Below are 16,102 nucleotides of genomic sequence, written 5' to 3'. Positions count from 1 at the left end.
CCCCCGCCCTCACATCATATCATAGTAGCCTCTTATGTAATATGCGATCTAACTTTACGCCTCGATTTCAGCAATCGGTTGTTTTTCTAAACATGGCATATTTTCATACGCTATTCCTTTATGACTTGGTTACAGATTGGGTGCCGCTCCTTTCTTTGACGGCTGGGGCAGCCTATCGCATTGTGGGGGGGAGCTTCACCTCATGATTCCCTGAGTTATGTGTCAGCTCACTATTCGGGAAAAATAGTGTACCAGGAAATGGCACGGTTTAACGGCATAACATTTCTATTTTTTTCTATACAAGTTGCTGTTCATAAGTCATTTCTGTTGCATACTCTGTGTTTTTTTCTAAATCCGACGATTACTACCCTCTATGTGTTTCAAACAACACAAGCAGTTGCTGTTCCATTGAGAATCCACAGTGAAACCATGGGAGGCAGGGCAGTTCGAAGTGAACCTCAAAAGTTGACAGTCTCCGCTGCTGCTCGGGAGATCCTGGAAAGAGCAGGGTGGCTGACTTATCTCAATCGCTTGAAGGAGTCCAATGAAATAGTGGCGATGGAATTTTTGCAGAACCTGTAGGAGGATCACTCCACGGTGCGGGGGAAGCAGATAGCAGTCACCGACGATATAATTGCAGAAGTCTCGGGACTACCAGCCACCAGACCTGTATGGACATTGAAGAAGGAAAGACTCCAGAAGATCATGGAAATTTTCCAGGACGAAGGCCAGAGCTTAACAATTAAAGGGAAGGGAGTCCTGCCAGCAACGCTAGGAGAACGCTGTGCAGAATTAGCGAGAACAGTGCAAAGCTACATCACCTGCGAGGGGAGAAAAGACGTGGTAACGCCACGACACCTTAAACTCATAGCTGTTTTAAAGCAAAAATGCTCTCTAAACCTTCCTGCACTTTTGAATTCTTTACTCCATGACGTCGCACGAAGCCTGAAAAAGGCACAACATGTAGAGTCAGTTGTCGGCCACCATGGATTAATCCGACTAATAGTTAGTCATAGCCTCACCCAGCAGCAAAGCAGCTAGGAAGAATTAATTGCAATAATTGAGGGGAGAGTGATAGCACCTTCCCCAAAACGTAGACATACTCTAAGTACACCTGAACGTCCGGAAAAACGCAGAGAATTAAGAAAACAAAAACATGTCGCAAGCACATCCGAATGACTAGAAACCCGCCAGGAATCAGCAAAGTGCAAGCATGACACTGATACACTGGAACAGCCAGAGAAACACAGAAAATTAGTTCGGTTAGCCCGGATAAGAGGAAGGCTAGAAAAACTCCAGGAAAGCACTAGCCAGTCAGTGGTAATTGAGGATGAACAGCCCTCACAACCAGAAATAGAAGAAGAACAAGTTAAAGGAGAAAAGGAAGGAGAGGCCAAGGAGGCTAAGCGATCCAAAGAGGAAAACGATGAAGTAGCTGAGCATTCGGAAACATAAGCTGAGCATCCTGAGATAGAAGCCGAGAATCCTGAAATGGAAATTGAGCATCCTGAGGCAGAAGATGGACAATCCAGGCAGGAGGAGGAAATGGGACAGTAGGTAGGTAGTCCACCACAAGACCCAGTGGGAGAAGAGGAATTGGCCGCAATCTTGGTCAATATGGGTGAGTATGGCCAACCTTCCACTCCATCATACCTCCACGAAAAACCCCAGGAAGAAGATGCACCCGAAAAACCACATGCAGAAGAGGCAGAAGAAGGAACTCTGCCCATTCATGATGAAAAGGAGATAGGAGATATTGAGAGGGGACAATCTGTTCCCACGGCACCAGAGGAAATTCTAGAGGAAGTGAGGATAGAAAGCGAAGCCACGGAACCAGTTAGGGTTCTTACCCCAGAACAGCCAGCACAAAACAGTGAAGAAGCACCCTAGGAGAAAGATCAAGGGGCTAGTCACGGCCCAGAACGCAGCAAAAAGCCTATTGTTCCTTCTAATAAAACATTGGAAATTAGAGAATTACGAAAGGAACAACGGAGGTTATTGAGCATAATAGCCCAGCTCCACCAGAAAATCAGGATCCTGAAAGCGAGGCAGAGGACAAGGAAGACCGCCGGGAAGAAAGAGATGACCACTGTAGTAAGAAATCGCAGGATAAAACGGTGGAGGACTAAAAATCGCTCTGTTGATCAAAACCCTGCCCAAAATCCAACTATTGTTCCAATTGAAGCTGAAGGCCCAGCTGCTGTTCCAAATGAGGCTGAAGGTCCAGATGCTGTTCCAAATGAAGCTGAAGGTCCAGCTGCTATTCCAAATAATGCTGAGGGACAGACTGTTGTTCCATTTGAAAAGGAACAGCTGCCAGCTGGTATTCATGTTAAAAAAGAAAAGGACAACAAGGACATTCAAACAGAGGCACCACCCTCAAGGGTGATAAGGGTTCTGAACTCGAAACAACGCAATAAGAAAGTTCAGGTAAAACTCCCGGCCTTCACTGATGTATGGAAAAGAGATCCAAAGACAAGGACCTTCCACAAAGGATTGAAACAGGCTTAGCAAGAAATGGAGAAGCTTAGAGAGCAAACAGTCCCTCGTGAGAAGTATGAAGAACTCTGACAACAACTAAGGAACGTCAATCAATCCGAAAGCCAGGCCTTTGAAGGGTGGCAAAAGGAACAGGAGAAAGTTGCAAAGGTAACCCGTAGGCTCGATACTATTATCAAACAGATGGATACCTTGTGTTCTTTATACAATGACATTTTAGCATGTAGGGCCCGTGCCAAAAAATATGCTCTGTTTTTATTGGAACGATACTTACAATTAAAAATAAAGGCTGTTAAAGCAGGTGCCCCGATACAAATTAATACTATCAATGACTTTATAGATTGTTGTAAACATTATGGAGTGAAGGTCCAGAGATTGCTATGTGAATTTTATTTGCATAACCTCGTGCTAGATTAGGAGACTGAGTTGAACCCTGGCCCTTTTGTTTGGGACATTCAATTGCAAGCATTCATTTCATTCGGGGTTAATCAGATTAAATGGCTCAAAGCCTATAACACCTTCCAGAGACAGGAAAATGGCCTAGACTTGTGGGTAAGGGCTGAGCCTAGGGACCCAGTACGGCTATGGAAAGCACATAGAAACCTTATGAGAACTCCGGGTGTCATCAAAACATTAGGACCCATGCACGAGGCACTCATTCGACAAAGTTTAGAATATTTTCTTTCTATCAAAGACCTTGCCATTGATGCAGCCAAATTATGGTACCGAACCTCTAATCCAAACATCCAGCTCAGGGAGCCATTTAAGTATGAGAATTTTCAATTAGCTGCCAATCGTTTGAACCTCTATGGCGAAAGCATTTTGAGGGCAGGGCCATCCTAGTTAGGATATAGATTCCGCAGTCCAATTATCTGGCACCCTGCACCCGGATATCAAGCCCTATATGAGATGTCTGAGGGTCAAACAGGGCAGTTCTTTGACTACCTAGTCACTCACCATGGCTGTAGGTCTCCGCATGAGATTCCTTCTCCAGCCTACTCTCTCACTACTTTGTATGTCAACTACAACGTTTTCATGAGGGCATGAAATAGGGTAAGCAGGGGGGGGGTGTGGAGTACTAAAAAGGTATGTTTTTAATGATCATTTCAGTGGCTTTTCAATAGGACTTACGAATCGTTTACATCATGAATGTGGAAAACAATAGAGAATTGTGGTAAAATATGTGGAATTAGTATGCAAAGACTCATCCGCTGATAGTTGTCATTCTCCTGTGCAGGAAAGGGTAAAAACGAGGAGCTGTTGTTCCAAAGAAGAAGATAAGAACAGGGTAACTGTTGTCCCTTTGACGAAGGACCGAGTGCAAACGAGGCAAAGCAGGCTGAAGCAAACCGGTCCGGAAAAGGAGGAGAAGGCACCAGCTCGGCGGAGGAGAAAAGAAGTGATTAGGGATTAACAGTTTGGCGAATCCCTCAGGATCTTCGATCCTGAGGGATCACTGCTTTATTTATCTTATCACTTAGACATCTCCACCGTTACCCTTATATAAAGGGATGGCACTGTTAGTCTGAGGGGATGCTTTTATGTAACTTTTTGTTAAAGACTGAACTTTGATCATCGAGTCTCGTTGAACTTGGCTCATTGTACTTTCTGTTTTATGCATTAATATAAACTTGGTGATTATCTTATCTTTGCGTCTGGATTAACTTAAAGCGGTGTACCCTTGAGGCTAAGGGCCCGGCCCCGGAGGACACTTGCTTCTGTATCACTATGATTTGATTTCTGCGTGGTTTGCTTATCATCACTAGTTGGTAATCTGATATGCTTTATAAGTTACATCACATGCTCTGCTAAGATTCATTCATTAATGTTCTTTCCATTGACTCTGCATTATATTATCAATACTTTCGGAGTGGATGAAATCTTATTAGACTTAATTGAACAGTGTTATCATTGTGTTATGAAGCTTCTATGCTGAGTATGTGTGTTAAGGTAATTATCTGAAAGGTGTGTTCTTTATGATTCAGGATTCATGCTGTTCCATTTTGAAACACAGTTGTAATTCCTGTTGATGATTGGTATTAAATCAGATTACTTCTTTAGAGTGTTATGTGTGTATGATTTTCACATGCTGTTCCATAATTAAGAGTTATTGCTGTTCCTTTAGTTGGTTGCGTGATTTGCTTGGAGAATGAAAGATTGGAGTTTTGATTACAATGAGAGCATTTGAGTTGATAGGGTAAAGTTGATTATTACTCGCGAGGTTTAGTTATAGCGATTGCTGTTCCATTTCAGAATTGTTGTTCCATTTTAAGCATTGTTGTTCCATTCTAGATTTTCTGTTCAATTTCGTATTTTCCATTCCATTTTTATCTGCCATTTCATTTACTCGCATTTGGTGTGAGAGACGGCCTGTGGCTGTAGTGAGCCTCTGCATTTACTGCCTTGCTCCCAGACCCGTGGTCCATGCTCTAGTTTCCTTTCCATCAGTTTCCAAAGGGATGGTCTATTTTTGTCGAACCCTTGACTGATAAAGTTGCTTAGCTTTAAGAGTGTGTGCTTTAGTCATTTGAAGGAACTTAGTCATAGACAAGCATTAGTTTACTCTTGTGTTTTTTTGGGACACTGTACTACTAGAATTACTCTGACAAATAGCCTCAGATTGAGTCACTCTTTGAAATAACCAAACGCTCCTGGATTGACATATTAATGTGAGGTAATTAGAGGTGAAAGAGACCCTTTTTATAGCTCTACAGCCTTAACCTTCAGATAATGCTTTGGTACGAAGGTGGTGGGTCTTGGATTTGTTGGTGGTTAAAAAGAAATTCATATGCCAATTTAATTGAGTAGGTACCATAGGTTGGATTTTCACACCAAGCATTTGAATCCTCTTCTCACCTTCTCTTGATTCTAGCCTTATTTGGTTGAAGCCTCATCTCCTCCCATTCGATTATTGCTAACTGTATTAGCCCCAAGTTGATATTACTACTCTAGACCTAATCTAGGGATTGGTGAGTGTGTGGGAAATATAGATCTACTAAGTTCTAAATGCCTTTAAAGCTTAAAAGGCTCCATGAGCTGACCTGGCATTTTGTAGTGTACCTCTTTGCCTATCCAAAAATTTGTAGCCACTTGGATGCTAGCCTTGTTTCCTACTTTCCAAATTGGGTAAGATCCAATTAAATGGTAAGAAGATGACATATCTTTCCAAAAAATTTACCCCCATTTTTGGTTCTTGTATGGGGATCTCATTCAATTTGTGATAGTTTTTAGGGAAATATAATTTAGATGTAGGATTTCCTGCCATAATCTTTTTCTTGTAAACAATTTATAGCCTCCAAATTTTTGAGCTTTACATTAACTGCTACCCAAACCTCCAAAGCCTTCGAGAGCAGCTTTAACATCTCTTTGTATATTGTAGACATTTCTTTACCCTTGGGTTCAAAATTAGGAAGGTCACTTTATTTTTTAACTTTCTTGGTCAAAGAATCTGGAAAGCCTGAAGCATCATATGGATGTTTTTCATGTACTCTTACTCTGATCATGTAACCTCCTACAACTGGAGTCAAAAGTGGCATATCCATAGACTGAACATGCCCCTCTATGTCTGATGTTGCCTGTGCTTCTGCTTGATGTTGTTTTTCTCATGCAACAACAAGCCCAACGAGCTCTATAGCTAGATGTCTATTTTCTTGGGGGAGTGTTTTGATACAGTCCAAGGTGACAAAGAGATTTTAGCATCTATGACACAATTTGGGCTTGGTAGCTATAAAACAAGTTTGAATGCCGTAACTAAGCTGGAAAATGTGAACCAAATTAGAAATTGAATGGCACTCTTCAACTAGTATTTCCTTCATATAATGGATCCTTAGAGGTATCTTGCTTTCTACCAAGAGAGATATATGTGATAGTTTTGGTATGAATATATGCAGAGCTCGGTTAACTATATCCTTGTTCTCTGGTTGGGACATTTTTTAAATCTCAAGAAATGTGTGAAGTATGGTTTTCACAAGAACTTCATGAGCCTAGAGATATTGGAAAAACATAACAAAGGCACACGACTTGCTGGCACTTTCCTTTTGAGTGAGACATTTTTCCACTAAATTTTCAAGTTCCTTTTTACGTTCCATAAGATCATTAAGGACATACTTCAACAAGTGCATTGCTAGCTACAAAAACTCTATCTTTAAGGGCTCACTGTATTTTGCACTTATCCTTTCAAGTGGATCAATCATCTTTTGAACAATGGTTTTTATAGTAGAAGAATCAATAGCATGACCACTTTGAAAGGAATGGACCAACATAAGAAGAATCAAAATTTGCATAGCAATGACTACTTCATCATGTGTTAGTTCCTTGGACCAAAATAAATTTGAAAAGTGCACCAAAAGTTCCTTCCTAATTTGACAATTGTATCCTTGTTTATTAGTTCTTTGACAAGCCTCTCACTTTCTTTCACCTGTTCCAAGATGAGTCTTTGTTCATGCCATATGAAATTTTGTACATGAAAATTATTGTTTAGCCAATCTAGCAGAAATTTAACCAATGTTGACACCTATGAAATTCCCTGGAGATGGGCATCCTGCTACATGGTCTTCCTAGTAGTTTCTATGTAACCATTACCCCAAACTTCCATCACCTAAACGTTGACATGCCCCTGTGAAAGAAGAAGAATGGAGCTTGTCTCCACAAATTTTCCATTTCCCTAAGTTACAAATAAAAAGAGTCTAATTCTATAGCCAATATACTAATAACCTCTTGAAATACCTTTAGTGAGCTATGCATAGCTCTCACCTATCTCTATGGCTCAATTTTCCCAGCTAGACTCACAGTGCAGAGCCCCAAAAATCTATTTTATGGGCTATTGATGCGACAATTCACTAAAGAAACTTTACCGACTACCTTCAATGGTTATGTGCTTAAACCCCATGATAGGAGAATAGTAGTATTCAAAGGTAATGAGTGAAGCCCAATAAATTCCATAAAGTTAGAGCTAGATCCTTCGAAGGAGAGTCTCAAAACTGACCCTATCTTTGTGACTCATCATTCTCACTCATGGCTAAGGTTGGATCCACACTTATGTTGACCAACCTATTGAAATTGATATATTAGCTTTTCCATAACATAAAATCAACAAAGAATTTTGAGACATAGAAATGGATTATGGAAGTGGGACAGAGCCCTAAGGAAAAACTCTCTAAAGGGTACTAAAGGAGTTAATTGATTGGTTGCGTGTAAGATCATATTATCGGGGGCTTATGGTGGTGGATCAACTACTTCTGGCACAAGGTAAATCGGTAATGGATCTCGTGGATATGGGTAAACTATTGTCTCTCCCATTTACATTCCACCAAATCATTCACAGATCATTTTGATGATGTGACATTATTTGATTGCACAATCCTATGGTACAAACCACTCAAGCTAGGACAATCTAATGCAATTTATTTAAATCTAACCATAAGCATCCAATAACCATGGTCATGCCATCTCACCAATGAGCATGGTTCATTCTCTGCAAAATCACTCTCAAAACTATCATTTATGGACAATATACAACAACCCAAGTCCCGATCCATGCTATAAATGGGAATTTTTTGGGTTACTGAGCATCACTCAAATAAAGCATGTCGAAACATAGCAGCGAATTATGGAAGTGGGATAAAGAATGCGCTAAGGAGTTGCTGCATCAGTTCAAGATGCTCCTTTGGTGATGAATGACTGTTGAGATTAGTGTCTGTATAAATGAATTCCTTAAGCCTTGAATAATGCCTCCAAACTCCAATCTAAACACATAAATTCAGATAACATTAAAATTCCTATTAGCATGAGGATGGGAAAGATGAGAATAACTAGCAAGAGAATGGTAAAGATGAGAATGGAGAAGTTGGATAAGCATACTACAACTAATTTCATATAATAAAAAGAACCATCTATTTTTTTTTTTTAAGCTTGGTAGGACTCTCATTTTTCGATTTTACATGTTCATTATTCACCCCACAACGATCGGAGGGTAGTACAAGATTTGAACCCAAGATCACTAGTTTAGTAAGACTTCATACCATGGCCATCGCCAGTTGAACTACCCCAAGCAGACAAAAGAACCATCTAATTTAAAAAACAAACATTTAAAATAATCATTCTATTTCTTCAATATATTTTTTCATATTTTCTCTAAAAAAACAAAAGTATAGTTAAAAGAACATCTTAAAAAATTATTAAAAGACTTTATATATATATATCTCTATATATATATATATATATATATATATATATATATATATATATATATATATATATAGATATAGATATAGATATAGGTATAGATATAGATATAGATATATATATAGATATGTGTGTGTGTGTGTGTTTCATATTGTTTTAAGAAAGTCAAAAAATAATGTCTCTAGGGAGAAAAATAAAACTATCTATTAAAAAATGTAATTAAAATGTATTAAAATTATTTATTTATTTTTTTAATATATTTTTATTTAAAATAATATATTTTTTCATCATTGCTATGAAGCTTTTAAGAAATTTCTTTAACACAAAAATATATTTTGATCTCAAAATTAGAATTTTGTATTAACTTACTCACTTTTCAATTATTTTAAATAAAAAATCGCTCACCTTTTCCAACTTCTCATGGTTGAGCATCCTTTCATCTTAAAATGAAATTTTTGTCTTAACGTATTCACTTTTCAATTATTTTAAATTAGAAATGGGTTGTAGTTTTCAATTTTTGGTCTTTTCTTAGAATTTTAGGGCTATAGGATTTATTTCTTTTGCATGGAAGTTAGTAGGGCATGGATAGTTAAGGGGGTTATAAAATTTTGCTTTCTTCACACCAGAGTTATCAAGGCACTAAATGGTAAGAGGAGAAGATCAACGCTGCCCATGGCTAGGGTCAACACACAATTCCTAGTGTGTGACTCATATACATCTGTTTGTAGCTGAGCGAGGGAGGGTTGTGAGATGTATCCTTAGGGAATCGATGAGCAATCCAAGAGGCAGTTCTCTATAGCCTAGTTTGTGGAAATCAGTAACTGTATATGTGAAATTCATCTGCACTGATTTTGCTTTTGATTCTTTTCCTCCAATTATTTAACTCAAGGGACCTCCTTTTCGATGTAGAATGTGCTTCAACTCCTTTCAACCACAACCCTCATGGGCTTCCACCACCAGGGAATGGCCTTTAAGCAAAGGGAGGTGAGGAGGAGGAAGCTCTCCTTCTCACAATCTATGTTTAGGTAATGTGTCCAACAAGACAAAAGAGCCTATGCTCATGGAAAAGTTCATTAAGTTTGGGGAGATGGACAACATAGTCATTTACCCACAACAGAACCACACACTTGTGTATTTCAAGCCCATTGAGCATGCTAGAGAAGCTAAGGAGTGTCTGCAGGGTTTTGCCATGAGAGGCAAATCTTTATTAATTGAATTTACCGAGGTGGTAAGTATTTTACATTTCATTCCTCTTTGTTTGTTCCTCCTCTGGTGGAGGTATTTCTGTTAGTTCTCCGTACACCCTTAGCTTAGCTCAATATTGTGATAAATGTTCTGCAAACCCTTGATTATCAAAATATACTCAATCTGAACACTATTGCCCAAGGGATTTTATCAAATTTCTTCTAATTTTTTTTTAGTTAAAGTATATGGGTTGAGTTCTTTCAATTTATTGTTTGGTTGTTTCCTCTTAATGCTTGTTTTCACATGAATTTGATTTATTTGCATATTTTAAAATTTACGGAAAGACAGGAAGATGCTATGATATTTCTTCTTTCTTTGGAGTACAAGCAGAAAGATTGGTTCAAGCACTTATGCATCCTGAAGAGCATATCTTCTATGATAGCTCTCATTAAATGTTTTCTCAAATATTGGGGCCTGGAAATGCATATTTTTGGAGACACCTACCAACACTTGTTGGCAGGTTTAGAAAAGGAAGGTCTTCTTGCTCACCATGAATGATACTATTAAAAAACCTTCTTGTGATAAATCTACTACTTTGAAGGATAACATAGGCCCAAAATTTGGATTGAACAATGTTGTTTGCTCTAGGGATAAATTTTGTACTAAAGAAGCTATCCTTCACCATTTTTAAGACAATAATGTGCCAGATCTAGGAGGAAGCTGCCAGGGTTGTCCTGATGGTGAATGTGAACATAATTAAGAATCTGATCCTCAAGCTTCACATATGTAACCCTAAATCTTTTCTGTTGCTTGTTCGAACTGTGCAATGTGCAGAAATCCAAACCTCCCTTACCATTCAAAAATGTGCAGTGATTTCCTCCAGTGTCCTTCCCTCAGCTAGAACCCACTGTCTCCAAAACTTGTGCAGTTTTTTCCCTTGACTACCCAATCTGCCTTGCATACTGAAATTTCATAGATGTGTCCTCCCAAGGCCTCATCCCATAGTAGTGCCTTACATCCTAAAACTATGTAAATGTGTCCTCCCAAGGCCTTATCTCGCAATAGTCACTGCCCATTGAAACTACACAATTATGTCTCTCACGGGCCACGAAGAAAGATGACATGAAAGATGACTCTCAAGGAGCTGAGGAGAAAAATAAGCAGACCAAGAAACCCAAGGTATGATAGAATATTAGGACCGAATGAAGACTCCATCTGATGCATAACCCTTTGGAGGCTAGGTATGGAAAACAAAGCACGTCTTTTGAAATACACCTCTTAATGTAGCTTAAAAGTTTGCTTATCATTGTCGTATCATTCCGTCTTCAATGACATTCATGGTTGCAAGAACTGAAAGTCATTCCATGTGTTTTCTCTACGTGTCTTGCTCCCTTTCACTTGTTTATTACATAGCCTAGAAGATGAAGAGTATTACCACTTGTTTATTTAAGCTACTGAGGTTATGACCAACATGATCTTATGACTAACCAGGCACGATGCGTGGCATCCTAAGTGGGATGAAAGATGTTTGATGATATGTATGTAGTCAGTACACTCCTCTACATTACTCCTTTGAATTAATCCTTGCTTTGTATCATGCATGTACCCTCACCACTTGTCAGATTCAGCTACCTACTGCCAATAGTCTCTTAGCTCTTTCCTGACAAAGCAGGTGAAGGAATTTCCTTCAACCTGATTTCTTCAAGGCTCTTCATAGAAATTATAGAGCTAAGAGAAGGAGATGTGGAATCTCACTATCAAACTCTTGAAAATACTTTGCATGTTCGAATGTGTCCAAACAATTAAGCTACCACTCAACAACATTGTCAATCTTGGAAGACTCAAGAAAGATCACATCTCTAGATATTATAAACTTCTTATTCACTTCATCATAGAGATGGTATGCTTTGGAGGTATGAGTACCCAAAGAAGATACATTTGTGACTCCTTGCACTGAGTTTTTTTATCTATTCCTTAGGTATGAATGCATAATATAAGGAACCAAAAACCCTGAGATGCCTCACCCAAGGAATGTGGCCATACCACATTTCATAGGGAGTCTTGTTTCTAATATCAAGAGTTGGACACCTATTATTTATATACACAACACATAGAACCACATTAGCGCAAAACCTTATGAACTTAACATGTGAACTATGCCAAGTTCATAGTGAAAGTAATACATTCCAATGAACTATGTGTTGAAAAATGCAGCAAGAATTTCTCAATTTGATTTTTCCTTGATTAAATAGAAAAAAGTCAAATTTCCACATCAACAGACAACTTGGATGATGTTAACTTGTGTGACATGGCTTGTGTTGCCTAGTTTACTCAATAAATTCATGTTGGAGGAGTTAGAGTTTAGTTATGCATATATGCGATTGCTAACTTGTTGCAATAAAGGTTAATTATCTCAGGTTGTTGTCAGTTAAACTAGTTCTAACTTTTGGAGGAACTAGTGGAAGGTCATTTAAGCAGTGAGACTTCAGTCAAACTCGGTGATCATCTAGTTAATTGATCAATCAACCCAAAATAGCTGGGGCATGAAGAGAAGTCAAGTTACCTAAGATTGGTGGAGATTTGAAGGTAGTTTTAATTTCTTGTAGCTCACATAGTTGCAAGAACTTGCTATAACCATAGTGGAGGAGGTAGCTTGATTAGGAGCTTCTTGTGAAATTAGAGAGCGAATGATTGTTGGTAGCATTAATTGCCTATGAGCAATTCATTTTGCACCACACTTCAATGTTTTGGGCATGGTTTTTGAGGGTGGATATTTTTTTTTATGCTTTTTGGTCATGCATGTCCTCACTAAGTATCTTGGGAGGTATGTAATAGTTCATTGCATGCACATCCTCACTAAATATCTTTTGGGATGTTTGTACTAGGTCCTTGTAAATTTCTGTTTGCCAAGGCTTAACTACTTATCATCTTAGGTGCTCACAACAATTCGACAGTTTATGGCACTTTCCAAATCACCATTCCTAAAAGGATCCAACAAAACGACTTCAGAGGAAGATGAGAAGGGAAAACTCTTATTGGAACTAGCCTAGAACTAGTGGAATTGGTTGGTCCCAATGGTTTTAGAGTTGTACTAGTCTAGTTTGGTGGTTCAGATTGGATAAGGTTGGTCTTGTATTGAACTGACCTTAAAACACCAAATTCACTAGTTCTCTAATAAACTGACCAATTCTAAAGAATTTAGTGCAACATAGCTAATGACCACCAAATAATAATTTTTTAATAAAAAATATTGAAAAGGAAAAAAAAAATTATTAACTCGAGGGCCCTACAAAACCTAACCCTAGTAATTAATTGTAATATTTAATTTTTAAAGTTAATGTAAAAGTTGACATTCTCCTTATCTTTCCTTTTTGAAAAGGAAAGATAAGGATAATGTCAGCTTTTACTTAAATTTTTAATATTAACATTAATTGTTTCGAGTTGTTTCAGAGTGGTTCCAACTTCATTCAATTTTGAGAAAGTAAAATTTTAGATCCCATTCAAAACTTAGTGGTTATTGTTTGAACCGCTTCTTTATAATGAGTCCTAGACTTTGACTTCCAATTTTTTAAGTGCAGTTATTGCATAATCATATTCCTCGTGAGACTTTGTAGTAGAAGTTGATCTTTAATCCATTGCAAGCACTTGACCTAGCATAGGGAACCATCAGCTACCCCTCCCAAGTTGCACCTCAACATTGAAATTTTCTTTTTCAGTAGACATTCATTTTATCCATTAGATCATTTCTTCCACTGTGACAGTCCAAAAACACCCCTGCCAGCATATGCTTGACAATCCATCTCATCTTTAATGCTACCTTATAAACACTCTTAAATCTTGTGTCTCCAATATAAAAGAGGAAGAACCAGAAAGGGCCTTCTTGGCCCTCTTCACAACCCACAATATGTTTAGCTTCTCTCTTGTGCTTACACTCTAGTCTTCTCGCAGCTTCAAAATGGTGAATCTCAAACACAGTCTCATGATGTCCACTCAGGGAAGCATAATTCACCCTTTGTTTGAATCAAATTACCCCCCTAGCATTCCCTTTACCTTTAAATGCAAGCATATATTTTCCTTCTAGATGACTGTTAAGCTTCCCATCTCTATTGCGCCTACCTCTCCTACCCTCATGAACCCGATAAGCTGAATTTAACCAATCTCAATGTATCTGAGATAAACAATCCATCCAACGGGGTAGATTGAGTTGAGACCCTTTTAGAAACTAAATCCATCCCTCCACAATGATATATCCCTCCCCAAAAACATCATCATGCTCTGTTCGAGATCTATCATTCCCATGATCACTATAAATTTTCGAGTCCTTCACTCACATATTTGGTAACATCATCATTCAGATCACTTATACTTTGTTGTGTTGTTTCTTGTGTTATGATTTCCTTTAATGGAAATATCTCCCTAGTAGGCACTAGTAACTAAATTCAAGTTCTTATTGAACTCTTGTGTTAACATACTTAATTTTCATTTTGACCTATTCAGTTTCAAATTCGTGTGTGGTTGGTTTACTGGTTGACTACTAGCATTCACCAAGTGGTTATTGATGATCATAGTTAGTCTAGAGTGAACATTGGACTTTGCCTTGAAAACCAAGCCCCAAGAATAAGCACTTATCGTGGAACATTTCAGAGCCCAGACTAGTGGAAGGCCAATTGTGCAGTGGGACTTTAGTCAAACTCAGTGATCATCCAGTTAATTGATCAATGAACCCAAAATATCTAGTGCATGGAGAATTCGAGTTACCCAAATATGGTGTATATTCCAAGGCAATGTAACATCAATTGTAGACTATCCTTGAGTGTACAGGTGTTTCATGTAGTCACATGATCAACCTTGGGAATTTCACAATCCATTTTGTAAAAATTCCTAAATAATAGTGGCCTAATTTTTCAAGGAATTTCACAAGGAAATGTGGGCTCAAACAGAGGTAGAAATTTACTAAGTCTGGGTTATAGCTTCTCAGTGAGATGAGAGACAGGTTATTCGCTTTCAGGTTGTGCTCAGTTGAGCAAATAAATTGCAATACTTTTCTATTCATCATATTAATGCAAGCAGAGATTGGGTTTTTTAGCATATTTCATTCCTTGGGAAAAATTATGTGTGCATGTGTGTTATTTCTTATTGCATGTATGAAATTTTTGTTCTAAATTGTGAATTAACATTGATAGAGTAATAGAGTAGGTTTGTGTCTTGTGATTTTTATTAAAACTTCATAAGTAGTTGCAACTCTACACCATAATTTCTACAAGGATGGTGGAGGCAAATTACAGAATATTTGTTAGTAGACAATATACCTACTTAAAAGTATCTATGACAACTTTTGTGAGAAGAAGATGTTGAGGATAAAATATTGGATTGTGGAAGGATTAGTCACAAAATTCACAAGGGCAGTATTTTTGTTGCAGGTGTGGAGGTAGATGGATTAAATGTAATTGTGTAGTAGACAAGTCACAACTACTCCTTTGATATTTGTCGATGATGTGTTACTATTTGGTAGATTGACCTCTTTTGATTAGTATCTGCACTTCTTATGAATAATAATAAATCTCATATGATTTCTTCTTACCGAGATGATGCATTGGTACTAGAGATTTATCATAATTTTGGTGTTATCTCCATTGCATTGGATGCAGATTTTGAAAATATTAGATTTATGCTCCAACGTAATTGTTATGGAATTAAGGATTGGAGTTGACTTATAGAGAAAATCCACTGTAAACTTTTATCATGGGCACAGAGGTGGCTCTCCCTAGGAGGCAAGTTGACTCTAGTTCGAGCAGTCCTTCAGAGAATCTCTGTATATTGGCTTCATATTTTCGCTCTGCTTAAGAATATCAGTAAATGTATATTTTTGGCTTCATCTTGGCATGAGACAATGTGTCGTAAAGGACATAGTGGGCCTGGTTGTTGTTTACTATGTATGGAGGCGATGGATAGCCAGACTCATCTATTTCTTTGATTCTCCTTAGAAAAATCATTTTGGAATGGTGTATTTAATATGTTGCATTTACAGGCAGATTATAACTACTCTTTTGTGGTTGATTGTATTCGAGACTGGATTATTGAATATAAAACATTTGGATAACTTCCAATATACATTGGGGTTTCGACCCAAAGAATTCATTATTGTCTTGAGTTCCTTTGTTGTGATACATCCACCTCCATCCTTGTCAAAAAAGTTAAAAACCTCCCTGAACTTAGACATAACCTCCATCCCATA

The 16,102-nt window shown here is 38.0% G+C and overlaps 1 pseudogene; it reads left to right on the top strand.

Annotated features, from left to right (window-relative positions):
- Window positions 1–2,082: 2,082 nt before the first annotated feature.
- LOC149142537 (protein COBRA-like) overlaps window positions 2,083–16,102 on the top strand; it is a 39,255-nt pseudogene continuing 25,235 nt past the window's right edge.

This window comes from Pinus tabuliformis, chromosome X (genome assembly GCF_031772625.1).
Source record: "Pinus tabuliformis cultivar Carrire ecotype Pingquan chromosome X, CPIR1, whole genome shotgun sequence".
Taxonomy (NCBI): domain Eukaryota; kingdom Viridiplantae; phylum Streptophyta; class Pinopsida; order Pinales; family Pinaceae; genus Pinus; species Pinus tabuliformis.
The sequence above is the reverse complement of the archived record's forward strand: the minus strand, read 5'-3'. Positions and strand labels throughout refer to the sequence as shown.